Consider the following 14,089-nt stretch of genomic DNA (forward strand, 5'->3'; position numbering starts at 1 on the left):
TGCGACGTCAGGTGCCTTTCCTGCAGGAGGATGGTCCAGATGGTGTTGTTGAAGCAGCTGTGGAGCCTGCGGAGAGTGAACAGGAGGAAGACGAAGAGGACGACCCAGACAACAGGGACAGAGTTATCCAACAGTATTTTCAGTAGCACACAGGTAAGTATCACCCATGCCATTTAACATTTACTGAAAGCCCCCTGCATCTTTACTTTGTGTATTTCCCCCCAGTTCTTTTAAACTGATGTTTGATTTTCCCTTCCCTTTTCAGTGCTGTATGACCCACTGCGTGACTTCTGCTTGGTTAGCCCATGGACTAATGCTTATTGACATCGGTATGTTGTCATCACAAAAATAACAGAACATTATTGATCAGTAATGTGTTATACATTTGTAAATAATACAGGCTGACTCCTGAATGATTTCAGTGCAATGAGTGATTTATTTGTAGTGCTAGATATTGGTACATGATATTAAAACGGTGATGGGTGAGGGTGGAGTTATGTCCATGGCAGAGTCCAGTTCTCGGTCGCACAGGTGCATTGTCCATATGCCTGTGGAAGGATGGAGCAGGGGCAGTTCAAGGTTGGACAGAGTGACACTGTGGGACAGTGGAATGACATCCGGGGGGATATTAGGCTGGCGGGGGTCTTGGCATCCTACTCTGTCTTCCTTTGAGATCTCAGGTTCCTCTTGCGGGGTGGTTGTTCTTCAGCAGGAGGTGGGGTTCTGGTGGCCCGTCGTTCTGTGGGGGCCTCCTGAACACTAGCGCCGGCGGAGGTGGTAGGCTGTTCCTGGCTAGTGACAGGGGCCCTTTGTGGTGCCACATGGTCCCGCAATGTGGTTTCTATCCAGTTGAGGGCCTGGACTATGGTCCCCATAGCGGTAGCGATGTTCCTGAGTTCATTGCTGAACCCCATGTACCGTTCCTCCTGCTGTGCCTGGATCTCGGTGAACCTGGCCAGTACCGTCGCCATCGTCTCCTGGGAGTGATGGTATGCTCCCATGATGGTGGTGAGGGCCTCTTGGAGAGTCGGTTCCCTGGGCCTGTCCTCCCCCCCTGTTGCACAGCAGCCCTCCCAGTTGCCCTGTTTCCCCGGGCCTCTGTCCCCTGGACGGTGTGCCCACTACCACTGCCCCCAGGTCCCTGTTTTTGTTGGGGTGTTGGGTCAGCCTGGGTGCCCTGTAGTGGCGGACACACCGCTGATTGACGCGTCCGCGAGACAGAGGCATGGGCCCGCTGGGTGGGAGCTGTGCTGGTGTTCCCAGAGGGGGTTGGGTCTGCTGTGGCCTGTGTCTGTGTGTGGGGAACCGACTGTCCAGAGGTCCCCAATGGTCCGGGCTGGTCATCAGGTTCTAGGTCGACAGAGCTGCTGTCCTCGCTGGGGGCCTGTTCTGGGGGTGGGATGGACAAATCTGGACCCTCGGTGGCGGTGTGTTGGCGTTCGGGCCCTGCAGGGGTAAAGGAGTATGGTTATTGTTTCTGTGTGTGCCATGGCGTGCATTTTGAGTGCCCTTGTCCCCCAGTGCTGGCATTCCCTTGTGGGAGGTGTTGTGAGGGTGGTGGGGGGGGGGGTGTATGGGTATGTGCAATGGTCATGCTTTGGTGGTGGCTGTCTATGGTTTGTGTTGGCATTCAGGGGTTGGTGTTGTTTAGGGTGGGGTGTGCTGGTGAGACATTGGCAGGGAGGTTGTGTGCTTTGGGGTTGAGATTGGGGGTGAGGGGGGGGTTGGCATGCTGGTGGTTGGGGGGGGTGAAGTAGTTGAGATTCGACTTACCAGAGTCCATTCATCCGCCTACTCCAGCGAGGCCATCAGGATGCAGGATGTTTACCACCTCTTGCTCCCATGCTGTGAATTGGGGTGGAGTGGGTGGGGGTCCGCCGCCAGTCTTCTGCACAGCGATGTTGTGCCTGGAGATCATCGAGCGCACCTTCCCCCGTAGGTCGTTCCATCGCTTTCTGATATCTTCCCGATTTCTGGGATGCTGTCCCACAGCGTTGACCCTGTCTACGATCCTTTGCCATAGCTCAGCCTTCCTTGCTATAGTGGTGTGCTGCACCTGTGTGCCGAAGAGCTGGGGCTCAACCCTTATAATTTCCTCCACCATGACCCTGAGTTCTTGGTCCAAGAACCTGGAGTGTCTTTGGGGTGCCATGGGGTAGTGTGGATGAGGTGTGGGGTGGTGTTTGTGGTGATGTGCGTGGTGATATGTGGTGATATGTGCGTAGATGTGGTGTGGGTGATGAAGTTGGGTTCTTGTGTGTGTTGGGGTTTTCTATTGCTGTGCTCGCTCTCTCTATCTCTATCTCTATCGCCTTCTCTCCGATTTCCAACTAGTGGGGGTTTGTGGGTGATGTGGGTGTGTGTTTTATAGTTGATTGGATGTGTGGGAGTGTTGTTTGTATGTGTCTCAGGTGTGCGTATTTCAAATTGTCCAATGTGGCTGTGTTTTGGAGCTGTGTGTGTATTTTGAGCGCGGCGGTGTGTACCGCCAATGGAATACCGCGGTTGAAAGACCGCCGCGTGGATTCGTGGGTCAGAATGGCATGGGCGTGTTTGTGTTGGCGTGACGGTGGAGGTTTGGTCATCTCCAGTTTTCCGCGGCCCGCTGATGAGACGGCCTTCCTTGGATGTCGGATTGTTGGCGGTTTCACAGTTGGTGGTCAGAATGACCGTGGCGGTTTACCGCGGCGGTAGAATGGCGGACTTCTGACCGGCGGTAAGGGCCTTTTACCGCCGAGGTCAGAATGACCCCCTATATTAACTATGAGAAGATGCATCTACGGCTACCTCCACTGAACACAAATTGAAGATTGCCAATGTAAAGGAAGAACAGTATGCTATGGCTTGACATACACATGTCGTTTGAGCAATTTAATTGTCACGTTTTGCCTTGATGGCGCTATCACAGAGAAAACAGGCCTGATACAATCTACTGCACTTCCATTCTATCACTGCACAAGTTGTCTCTGTACAAGATCTGTCCACCCCAAGTGGGTGTCTGTTCCAGGAGCCACACATGTTCACTTTGTACTTTCCAGCAGCAATATGTCACTGCAAATGCTACAACTTTGAAATGTCCAAATGAAAATGGTATGGTGAAGGACCCTGAAACAGAATAACATGGGATAGTAAAAGATTTCACATATTAAATTCCACTCAAATGACAAGTTAGGAGGACACTCATACTTAGCACAAGAAAAGTTAATTTATGTCAATGACCACAGTAGTCAATGTAGGTCAACTCTGACCCACTAACATATTTGCAGTGGGCTTCCTTGTACTGACCATTTCTACCAAATTACCACTGCAGACTGATATGTTCCCTATGTCAGAAGTTGTACTGACACTGGAGGTGACAATACGTAAAGGTAAACTTTGTACGGAATTGGTCATTTACATCTTGACCAAGGTCAACTCCTTATTCTTCACCACTGTCATCTTCTTTGGGCATTTCAAAATCCTCAGCTGGTGGCTCTTCATGGTCTCCTTCCTCTGTGATTATTGTGATGTTCCATCACAGGGTGATGTGGTGGAGCAGGCAACCATGATTTGGCACACCTTATCAGGTAAGTAGAGGCAAGTGCCTTCGGTCATGTCTAGGCACCTAAACCATGTGTTGTTGGATTCCTCAAGGACGCTAACAACGATGGTCTGTTAGGATAAACTGAGTCTACTACATGGAAGCAACATATCAATAGATTAAGATCATACCAAGCCATTGTACCTTCCTAAACTGAGATTCAAGTAAATTATCCTCAAGTCATATTGTACCTACCAACAAGCCAGGCCCTCTCAGGTCCAACTTGTAACATTTGCAGGGGCATGGTGCAGTTCCGTAGGTCCAATGAATCATGTGTTGACCCAGGAAAGCAGGCACATACAAGTGAGATGTATACATCTGGTACGCAGACAACTTTCGCATTGATAGAATAGAAGTTGTTCCGATTGTGGTAGACCTGTTGACTTGAATGTGGTGGTAACCCAGGCAATATGCACGACATCTATTGCTCCAACCACATGTGGTATTCCACCCAAAGAATACAATTCTTCCTTTACAGTGGCAAAATGCTGTTGTTGTGGGAGCTGCATGTAGCTGTTGATGTTTCTCGTCAAGGAAGCAAGGACTTCCTATAGCACACCATTGAAAGTTGTTTAGGACATGCCCCCAGGTACTGCCTCAGTATATTGAAAAGAGCCATCAAATGGAATACTGCCATGAGTTTCACTATTGGTGTCATTGCTGTTGTATTCTAATTGTGAAGAAGGAGATAAGGCTCTAACTGCTGACACAAATCTAGGATAGGTTGACTATTTAGCTGAAACTTATTACTACACCCTTTTCCTCTATGGTGGCAAGGTCTGGAAAGGGCCTGAAGACCTGAGGCCATTTTCTCCTACCCATGCCTGTATTCAAAGTTCTGCATGTATGGAAAAGAAAACATCAGCTTAAATGGTCACACTACACCTTGACAATCATCACACATCTGAAATCTTTGTAACATTATACATTTCTTTGTGACATATACATACATAGAATGTTCCCAATATTTTGTGTAGTCAAAAAAACACTTTTTCTCTGCTGCTTATTTTTTAATATTATGTGCAAATAATACATTTGAAGTGAATTATTTGCACATTTTTTAAATTGTTTTTTTCTAAATACCTTCAACTGAGGTTTTACTTCCCCTGTGGCATTATCGATATCAGACACAGTCATGGTCCAATTTTAAGGTGTCATATTTTGCCAAAAACTGTGTAATTCATATTTGCCATTTTTAAATACACTAACCTCCATTTTGAGTGCTGATGATGCACTAACAATTAAAAAATGCACAGCTTCCACCCGGATGCCTAGCCTTTCCACCAAGAAACTGGTTACCCAACAGCCATCAGCAGAAGTTCACAGTGTGGCAGGTGCTAGCCTCCACTACAGTCCCTGCCATATGCCAATGTATGTGCCAGTCAATGGTTGTGTCCATCTTCGTCATCGATTGAGTTCACCGTTTATGTGTACATGGCCTATTGAGTAAAAGCTCCCTTTCCTCCTAACAATGCAGCCAACGAGATCCCCTCATTTTTTGCTGCTGTTACTGACCTCTGGGAGCCAGGGTGTTAGGAAAAGCAGGTGACAGTTCCTTTGCCTTCAGCAGGGAGGAGCAGGACCTCTTCACAGGGAGGTTCTGTCCCCGTACAGCCAGCTCTATGGGACCCCAGAGGAACAGGTACATGTCTTATTGAGAAATGTTTGACTAATGTACTGGTTCCCTTTTTCACAACCTAATTCATCCCTTTATGTTCATGGGTGAAGTATTGCAATTTTGCTGGGGACGGAATGTTGTTTGCCACTGTTCAAAATGTCTTTCAATGGAAATGTAAAGTCCCCGGAAAGGAGAAGCTGTGACATCTGTCCATGTAACTCACAATTCCAGTTTCATCGCACAAACTGCAGGCTCCTTAAGGTTGTGGAACTGTTGGATGCTCTTCTGTCAAGAGGGATTATAGCCCATATTGTGCAAAAGGATGCTCTGTATGGTTTTATACATATCATGGTACCACATGTAGGGAAACTTCGTTCCTGTGATGCTAATTCAAAAGCCACAGGCTCTTATTCATCCACACAATTATGTCCCACTCCTATACACACACTTGTTCATAGAATCCCCGCAATTCCTTTTTGCTCTCACTGACACATAGCTGCTCTTCCACACTGCTCTTAGTCACTGTATGAGATGCAAACCATGGGTTCTAACTCTTAGGAGTTTAGGCATGAAGCCAATGTAGCTATGAGTAGGGATATGTAAAAGGATCGAACAGGTTGTTTAGCCTTTAGTAGCCCACCATGATTGAGAGTAATTAGAAGTGGGTCTCACAACAGGAAGTGTTTCATAACCCTGGCCTAGATGATATATTGGGTCAGAATTGATAACATGAAGAGATAGAAAGTGTTGAGGGTGCTCAAGCAATCACTGTAAATCAGTATTTTCTAGGAAACTCTGAATGGTTTAGGAAAAGATGAAGTTAGTGTTTGGTGAATGCATGTGAGCAATGCTACAAAATTGTGTCAAATCACTACAGACAAAACAAATCACTCAAAACTTCTCTTCTTGTTCTTTTCTATCATCCATACTGGTCAATACCCATCAAAAGTGGGGCATATGGAAGGCTATTGCTAAGAACGTGTAGACCCTGGGGATCCATAAGCAGCACAGCCTGCACTGGTGAAAGAGATGGGAGGGCCTGCAACTCTCAAAGCGCAAGTCTGCAGAAGGCCAGCTCGGGCAGTCCTTCCAGCGATCCAATCAGTTGTGCTGCAGCTTGAGCCCCCCAAATGGCCCTCATCCTTGTGGAGGCCTACCCAGAGCTTGATGGGTAGTTGAGGCCCCAACAGCACTATCAAGGAGGTACACTATTGTCTGTAGATATTTTTTTTGTTTAACCTTTTTGATTTGCAGCAATGTTGTATGGCATCAACATGACGGTTGACACAAATCCAATGCACATGAGGATTTCTGGAGGTGTAAGTTAATCAGACAGTGCCTGATGCTGTGTCTGATGCATTGCTTTGTACTGAAGGTTGCCACTAGATTCTTCATCAAGGCCAAGGACTGTTTTGAACACACACAAGTCTGCATACAAACAAAGAGCTACCTGCATTTTCTCTATGTCATGAAGGACAGTTGGACCAAACGTGCCCCAATTATTAACAGGGTCAGGTGGGATGCTCCATTATAAATGTAGGTAGGTAATGTAAGCCGTGTTACCATCATTCCTTAACTGGAACATGTTTGAAACCTGTTTATACAGCAAATTTCCATTCAGTTCATGTGGATAGTAGCAGGTTGGCATGATGCCTTGGTCCTTCACAAATGTGTATGTAAGCCACTGCGCGTGAAAGAACATAAATTCTTATGCAAACTGATTGCAACAGACAGGAATGTGTACACATTGATGAGACAGTAACATGTCCCCAAAACAACATTTTGGTGTCCTTACTTCTGTACCGATGAGAAACCAAGGATGGTGAGAAATGTGATGCTTACAAGGCATTTGCAGATGGAAGGTTACATCACATAGATGTTGTCGCACCCCTTCTTGAGAAGTCAATTTCCAGCCTAACACATGGCTCTATTGGAAAACTGAATATATATTTTAGTTCTGTAATGCAGTGTGTTAAAAACGTCTCAAAGCCTATGTGTTTACTCATGCTGTTGAGGTCCTTTGTCATGGAGGGGACTACAAGTGGATAAGAGGCAAAGGCATAGGTGATATAGTAGCTTACATGGGTAATTTCCAGACTTTGAGCAAATGTTGTGTGATCAAAGTTCATGTCCAATTGTATTTACACAGATATATCCTCAAACTGTTGTATCTTTCATTTCAGCACTGTCTGGGCAAGGCAAAGGTGACAGCGGCCACATCTGTGGGGAGAAAGCTGGTCACTTTGGTTTCGGTGTGGATCACAGACTCTGAGGGAGCCAGTGGTACGGAGGGTGAGGAGACTGGCACAGAGGGTGTGAGTGACTCTACATCTAATTCAGAGGCCTCCAATGAAGACCAATTAAGACCAGTCCCTAGCTGTGGCAGACCCCGAGGTGTCTCTAACACCAGAGTCATCATCCGCCACCCGAGCTTCTGTCTTCACCCTCCCTTTCGCTACCCCCAGTTGGCCGTAGCTGCCCCTCTTGCTGCAGGTACCTCCCTTCCTCCCCCAGCCCCCAAGGGTGGGCTCAGTCAGGAGGCTGTTGATCTTTAAGGAAGATCACAGTATGCCAGGCTGTATTACTGATTGCCATCCAGGGGCTGGCTGGCCGGAATGCCCAGATGCTGGCTTAACTGGATTGCATTCAGTGTGCCCTGTCTGGCCTACAGTGGTCATTGCGGAGACTAGTCTCCTCTTTGAGTGCAAAATACAACCCACCCCAATGTCGTGCCCAGATTCCCACTGCTTCCCAATCCAAATTCCTCCAACTAGCCCTATCCCAAGTACATTCAAACATTTGCACGCGCAGACTACAATGATCACAAGCTGCACAATCTCATGACAATAAAGCAAGAAACACAGACACACACATGCAGGCACCACAATCCCCACCACAACAAACAGCACAAGCATACCTACAGACACCCCACACACCACAACACAAGCACATCAACCCACTACCAGCACACCTGCAGACACCACACCCACCATAACACAGAAATCCACACTTACCACCAGCAGACACCAGCTCACCTGCAGACACCACACCCACCACTATACCAACACCCACACACACCACCCACATGCCCACAATCAGCACACCCACTACTACACCAACACTCACACACTGCCAGCACACTCACAGACACCACAACAGCACACACCACTTCCTCAAGATTCACATCCACACACACACTGAACACAAATTCCCACATTCTCCCACCCAACAGAAACCCAGTAAGAAACACAGATCAAAAAATATTGCACATACACCGGACCGTCAGGCACGCACTCCTTCCACAGACACATGCACAAAAAACACAGAGACCCCATTACCTCCCAAGCCGGGCTCCCTGCCAACCACCCTACCCATTTTCCAAAGGAGGACCTTCATTTTTCCCTGGCCCTGACCCCTTTCACACTCAAAACTACCCCTGCCAGACATAATTCCAGCCCTCCCAAATGTCTCTCTAGACATTACATATCCCAACCCACCTCTTACAAATCTTAACCCACCCTTTCTAAAATCCCAGCCCACACTTTCCAAACCCAAACCCACCCATCTCAAACCCAAGGACCCCTCCCAGTGACATCATGTAGGTGCCTGCTCTTTGTCCCATAGATGCCCCTTTGAGAGGAGGGGAAGTTTTGCGCATGCACCCACACTGTGGACTACTGGCCTTGTGCCGTTGTTTTTTTTTTTATATACAGTTTTATTTCATTTACTTCTGAGAGAGTTATCTAATTTCTATTACATGTTATTATTTCTGAGAATACATTTGTCCTTCCACTATTTAATGAATGTTATTACTTGTTTGCTGATAATGCTATTTTTGCTAATGTGTGGGCCATGCACTTACCCCCATTTGTGACAGTGACCAGCACAGTTTGTGGATTTCAGTAATGTTTTTAAAAAATGCATACATTAGTTTTGCACATTTGTAATGGGCTTGTTTATTTTGGTGCAAACATTCATCTTGCTACGGGTCACTTACACCAAAATAAAATTGTTTTCTGTTTTTGTGACTGGAGAATGCATGTGTGTTTAGTTTGACATGATGTGTCAATGATATTCAGATATGCCTTAAACAGGGAGCCTGGCATTTTACAGTTAAGTGACATGTAATGTTTGTGATATATTGCACACACCAAGGGGACATGTGATCTTCATACATCTCTGCCATGTTTGCAGTTTAGAGATAAGATAAGTAGTACATTCTGTATACACCCACTTGTAGCATGTTGTAGCGGAATTGGTAGATTACCATGGGATTGAGTAGTTCCTATTGAGTATACTGTTTCAGTTAATGATTTTGTTATATTGGGAAATTATTGCAGACACCTATATAGACACATTCCTCTTTGTGATTGTTGTGACTTTTTGTGTAGGTGTCCATTGCCATGAAGGCAGTTTGTACCAGATTGGTGGGTGCTACTAATATCTTGAGTTGTGTTATGATACATTTTCCAAGTACAAAATTACACACATAAGCATTGTGCATCATTATGGTGATGCTTTCCAAAAATATTTACACATGCATGAGTCCGGTGCTATGGATAGCAACAATTCAAAGGATAACATTTATTGCTTGGATTTACCTTCTGTTCTGGCGACGATTGGGTTGTTTCTCAGCTTAGTCCAGGAGCAGCAGCATCAGTGGCAGTACTGGTCTGAACAGGTTCATGGCAGTAGTAAATGTGGAAAGTTAAAAAAGGATGAGTTCGACCTTTTATCCTTCACAATCCTTCAAATCAGGTGTGGATGTTTAGCCCCCACAGTTGCATTGGTGGGAATGCACATCGTGATTGGCTCGAAGGTAAAGGGGGCTGCTTTAGCCTCTGGCACTGCCGATGCGGGTAGAGATTCTTGGCTGTGATGTCTTTCACCTATGCTCCTGCTGGCATCTAAATAGGGCAGGTGGACCATCATGGTGGCGGATGGATTTTCTGATGGAAAAGTGATGGTGGGACTCTTATCACTAAGATCTAAATCAGGCCTCAGTGTCAGTTTTATGATCTGGGTGTATATATATTCCCTACATGTTGCCAATATAAAACCAAGGCAGCATGTCTCCCTGATGATGGATGGACTTCATCTCTTCCCCAGTCACTAACTACTCCTTTTTTTCTGCCTCTGTGTTCATTGCTCCTCTTCTGTCTTCAATTTGTTCCAAAAACTCCTTTTCTACCGGGGTCAGAATACAGGTCAATTTATTTCTATGGGCATGAACTGTACCAAATGTCAAGGTAGGCTCAAAGAATCCTCCTAAAGTGTCAATATTCTTAGCTTTGGCAATACTGGCCAAATGGTTCATGATAGGGACTACTGAGAAAACCAGATCGTAAATAGAATAATTGTACTGGAAATATGCTTGCTGATACAAGAGTCAGCAATAGGCTACAGGAAATTCCATAAGTCAAGGGGATACTATGATATGTTATTCCCTCACTAACTGGCAAAGGCAGTCAGGTGCACACATAGCAGCTATTAACATTCATGGTATCAACATATTCATACAGTCACTTATAATAAGCATTTGGAGAAAGATCCCCTATAGTACCATCTGAATGCAATACCTTCTTATTAAGTGTATGAATTCTATTATCTGTAAGCATTGTGTAATTCTGGGCATTAGTTAATCTAATGTTTCCTGTTCTAGATGTTTTAGGTAAGCTTAATCCAATAAGCAATTCAATCATCAAACTAACTCTCACAACTGATACTCCTAAGCATATGTATCTACGTTTACTACTCTTGTTTCCATTGGGCCCAATGAGTTCTCTAATTTCAGACCAGTAATCAAAAGGGAAAAAAATTAATGCAAATTGTAGAAATGCAGATTGCGGCAACAAAAATAGCAACTGTCTCTTTAAGTAATTTTTCAGTCTTTTTTCTGAGTGTTAGAAATGGGGTCTGTGGTTGGAAGTCCGGTTACCGCTTATCCAAGCAAGGACCCTGACTCTAGTCAGGGCAAAGGTGAAACACACCTGATTAACCCTGCTCACCCCCTTGGTAGCTTGGCATGAGCAGAAAGGCTTAACCCAGAGACAATGTGCAAAGTATTCGTACCAACACACTTAGTAATACAGTAAAAACATTACAAAATGATTCAACACCATGTGAGCAAAACAAGACCAAAATGACAAAAATCCAGCATACACAGGCAAAGTAATTAATTTTTGAAGATTAAACTGCTTAGAAATACAAATGCTTTGAATTGGTGATATCACAGCGTTGTGAGGGAGTCGTTCTCAACAATCCAACGCCAATGGCACTGGTCGCAGAGTCACACAGAGCCCCAAGTACAGTGTCTTGTGAAAATGAGGAAATAGGGCTATCCACAAAGTCGGGGATTGCGGCATTGCTGGATCCGAGACGGCGACGGTTCCGGTGCTGCGGAGGAAAGTAGCGGAGGCGTCATGAAGAGGTGTTGTGTCCTTTCTGAGGAGCGGTGGAGTTGAGGCGGTGTTGGTGCACAATGTTGGATTTGAGCACTTCCCACTGAGTCAATATCTAGTGGTCACACTGTGGTGCGGCAACTTCACAGAGTCATGGACTTCGACAAGGCTGCAGTGGCATCGGACCTGCGGGGTCATTGTATTCCAGCGAGGACCATGCCTTTGGTTACAGGTGACGTCACAGGATTCGGTAGTGGCTTCAATCTGGAGTCATCTGAAGTCGGTTTCTTTGGATCTTCTTGTTTTTTAATTAGCTTCTCCATTCAAGGGTCCAGGAACAGGATTAGGTACCACTTGGCAGGGCAGGAGTCTCAGCAGAGAGCGCAGGTGCTGGCAGAAGTCTTTGATGGGCCTGGGATTTCCGAACAGGGGGCAAGCTCAGTCCAAGCCCTTGAAGATTCTTCTCAAGCAGGAATATCCCACAAAGTACAGTCTTTGTCCCCTTGTCACATGCAAAAATAGCAACTGCAGGATAGCCCAACAAAGCACAGTCACAGCAGGGGTAGAACTTCTCCACAGTTGTTCAGCTCTTCTCCTTGGTAGAGTTTCCTCTTGGTTCCAGAAGCAAATCTTGAAGAAATCTCTGGGGTTTTGGGTCCAATACCTATATCCTTTTGATGTTGTCCAACTTTAAAAAAAAGTCTCTGTTGTTTACAGGATCCTACTTTGGCCAGGCCAAGCCCCAGACACAAACCAGAGGGTTAGAGACTGCATTGTGTGAGGGCAAGCACAGCCCGATCAGTTGTAAGTGATCACTCCTCCCTCTACTCTAGCCCAGATGGCTCATCAGGATATGCAGGCTACACCCCTGCTCCCTTTATGTGACTTTCTAGAGGAGATTTACAAGCAGTACAACTGTCAGTCTGACGCAGACAGGGAATCCACAAACAGACAGAGTCACAGAATGTTTAAGCAGGAAAATGTCCACTTTCTAAAAGTGGCCTTTTCAAACTAACAATCTAAAAACCAACTAAAAGATGCATTTTTAAATTGTGAGTTCAGAGACCCCCAACTCCACATCTCTATCTGCTCTCAAAGGGAAACTGCACTTTAAGAATATTTAAAGGCAGCCCCCATGTTAACCTAGGAGAGAGATAGGCCTTGCAACGGTGAAAACCGAATTTGGTAGTATTTTACTGTTAGGAAATGTAAAACACATAAGTACATGTCCCACCTTTAACATACACTGCACCCAGCCCATAGGTCTACTCAGGGCCGACCTTAGGGGTGTCTTAGATGTATTAAAAGGGAAGGTTTAGGCCTGACAAGCGGGTACACTTGCCAAGTCGAGTTGGCAGTTTGAAACTGCACACCCAGACACTGCAGTGGCAGGTCTGAGCCATGTTCACAGGTGGGTCGCACAATCAGTGCTGCAGGTTCATTAATAGCATTTGATTTACAGTCTTGAGGCACCTCCAGTGCACTTTTCTAGGGACTTACAAGCAATTCAAATATGCCAATTACACATACAATTTCACATAGGGAGCACTTGCACTTTAGCACTGCTTAGCAGTGGTAAAGTGCCCAGAGTAACAAAAACATCAAAAACAGAGTCCAGTGCATAGCAACAACCTGGGAAGTAGAAGAAAAATGTTAGTGGAGACTATGCCAAGGATGCCAGGTCTGACAGTGAGCAAAGCAAAGAGGAAGTGATTGTCTCTTCAGCAAAGTTCTAATGTTATCTGCAAGGATCCTCCTTTAATTGCTACATGGTCCATCAAACGGCTCTAATAAAACTTAAAATGTGTCTTATAAATGTGCAAAATATGTCCATTCAGGTGCTGTGTTTTCTTGAACAGGCACTGTCCTTCATTTTGATCTCCAAGCTACTGCTCTGTCTGTATCATTGTCACTCTGACCAGACTCTTTAGCTTTTTCTGGAATTGTTGGGGAACTTGCACTACTGGCAAGTTTGTTCACTTGGTTAATTGTCTCCAGGCACAATACTTTTTGCTACAGCACTTGGTCCTTTGTCTGCATCAGAGCATTGTGGAGCCAACTGTTTCTTTCTCAAGCCTTCTGGACCAACCAATGGCATTGACCCACTCATACCAACCTCAGACCACAATTGTGCTGTTATTTACTTATCCCCAACATCTTGACTAACCTGTTCCCTTTGACTCACTGTAACCAGTCCTACAGGGATAGGTGCTGTTTCATCAAGGTTACAAGTAACTTTGCGAGTGTGTGCAGCATGAATCCAGTTAGGGAGACCAGCGCGCTTCACAGCTGTCGTCGTCACCAGCATCCTGCAAAGGCCCCTTCAACTGCAAATCCAAGCAGGGTTTCCTCACATGCTTTTTCACCTTAGCATAGTCACCTGGACACAGGTCATGAGCTACCTTCTGCTGTGGCAGGACTGTAGCTTCTCCAACCCTCTGAGACACAGAATAAACCACATCAGCCAGTCCTTTGCAACAATCGACTACC

This window comes from Pleurodeles waltl, chromosome 2_2, assembly GCF_031143425.1.
Source record: "Pleurodeles waltl isolate 20211129_DDA chromosome 2_2, aPleWal1.hap1.20221129, whole genome shotgun sequence".
Classification (NCBI taxonomy): Eukaryota; Metazoa; Chordata; class Amphibia; order Caudata; family Salamandridae; genus Pleurodeles; species Pleurodeles waltl.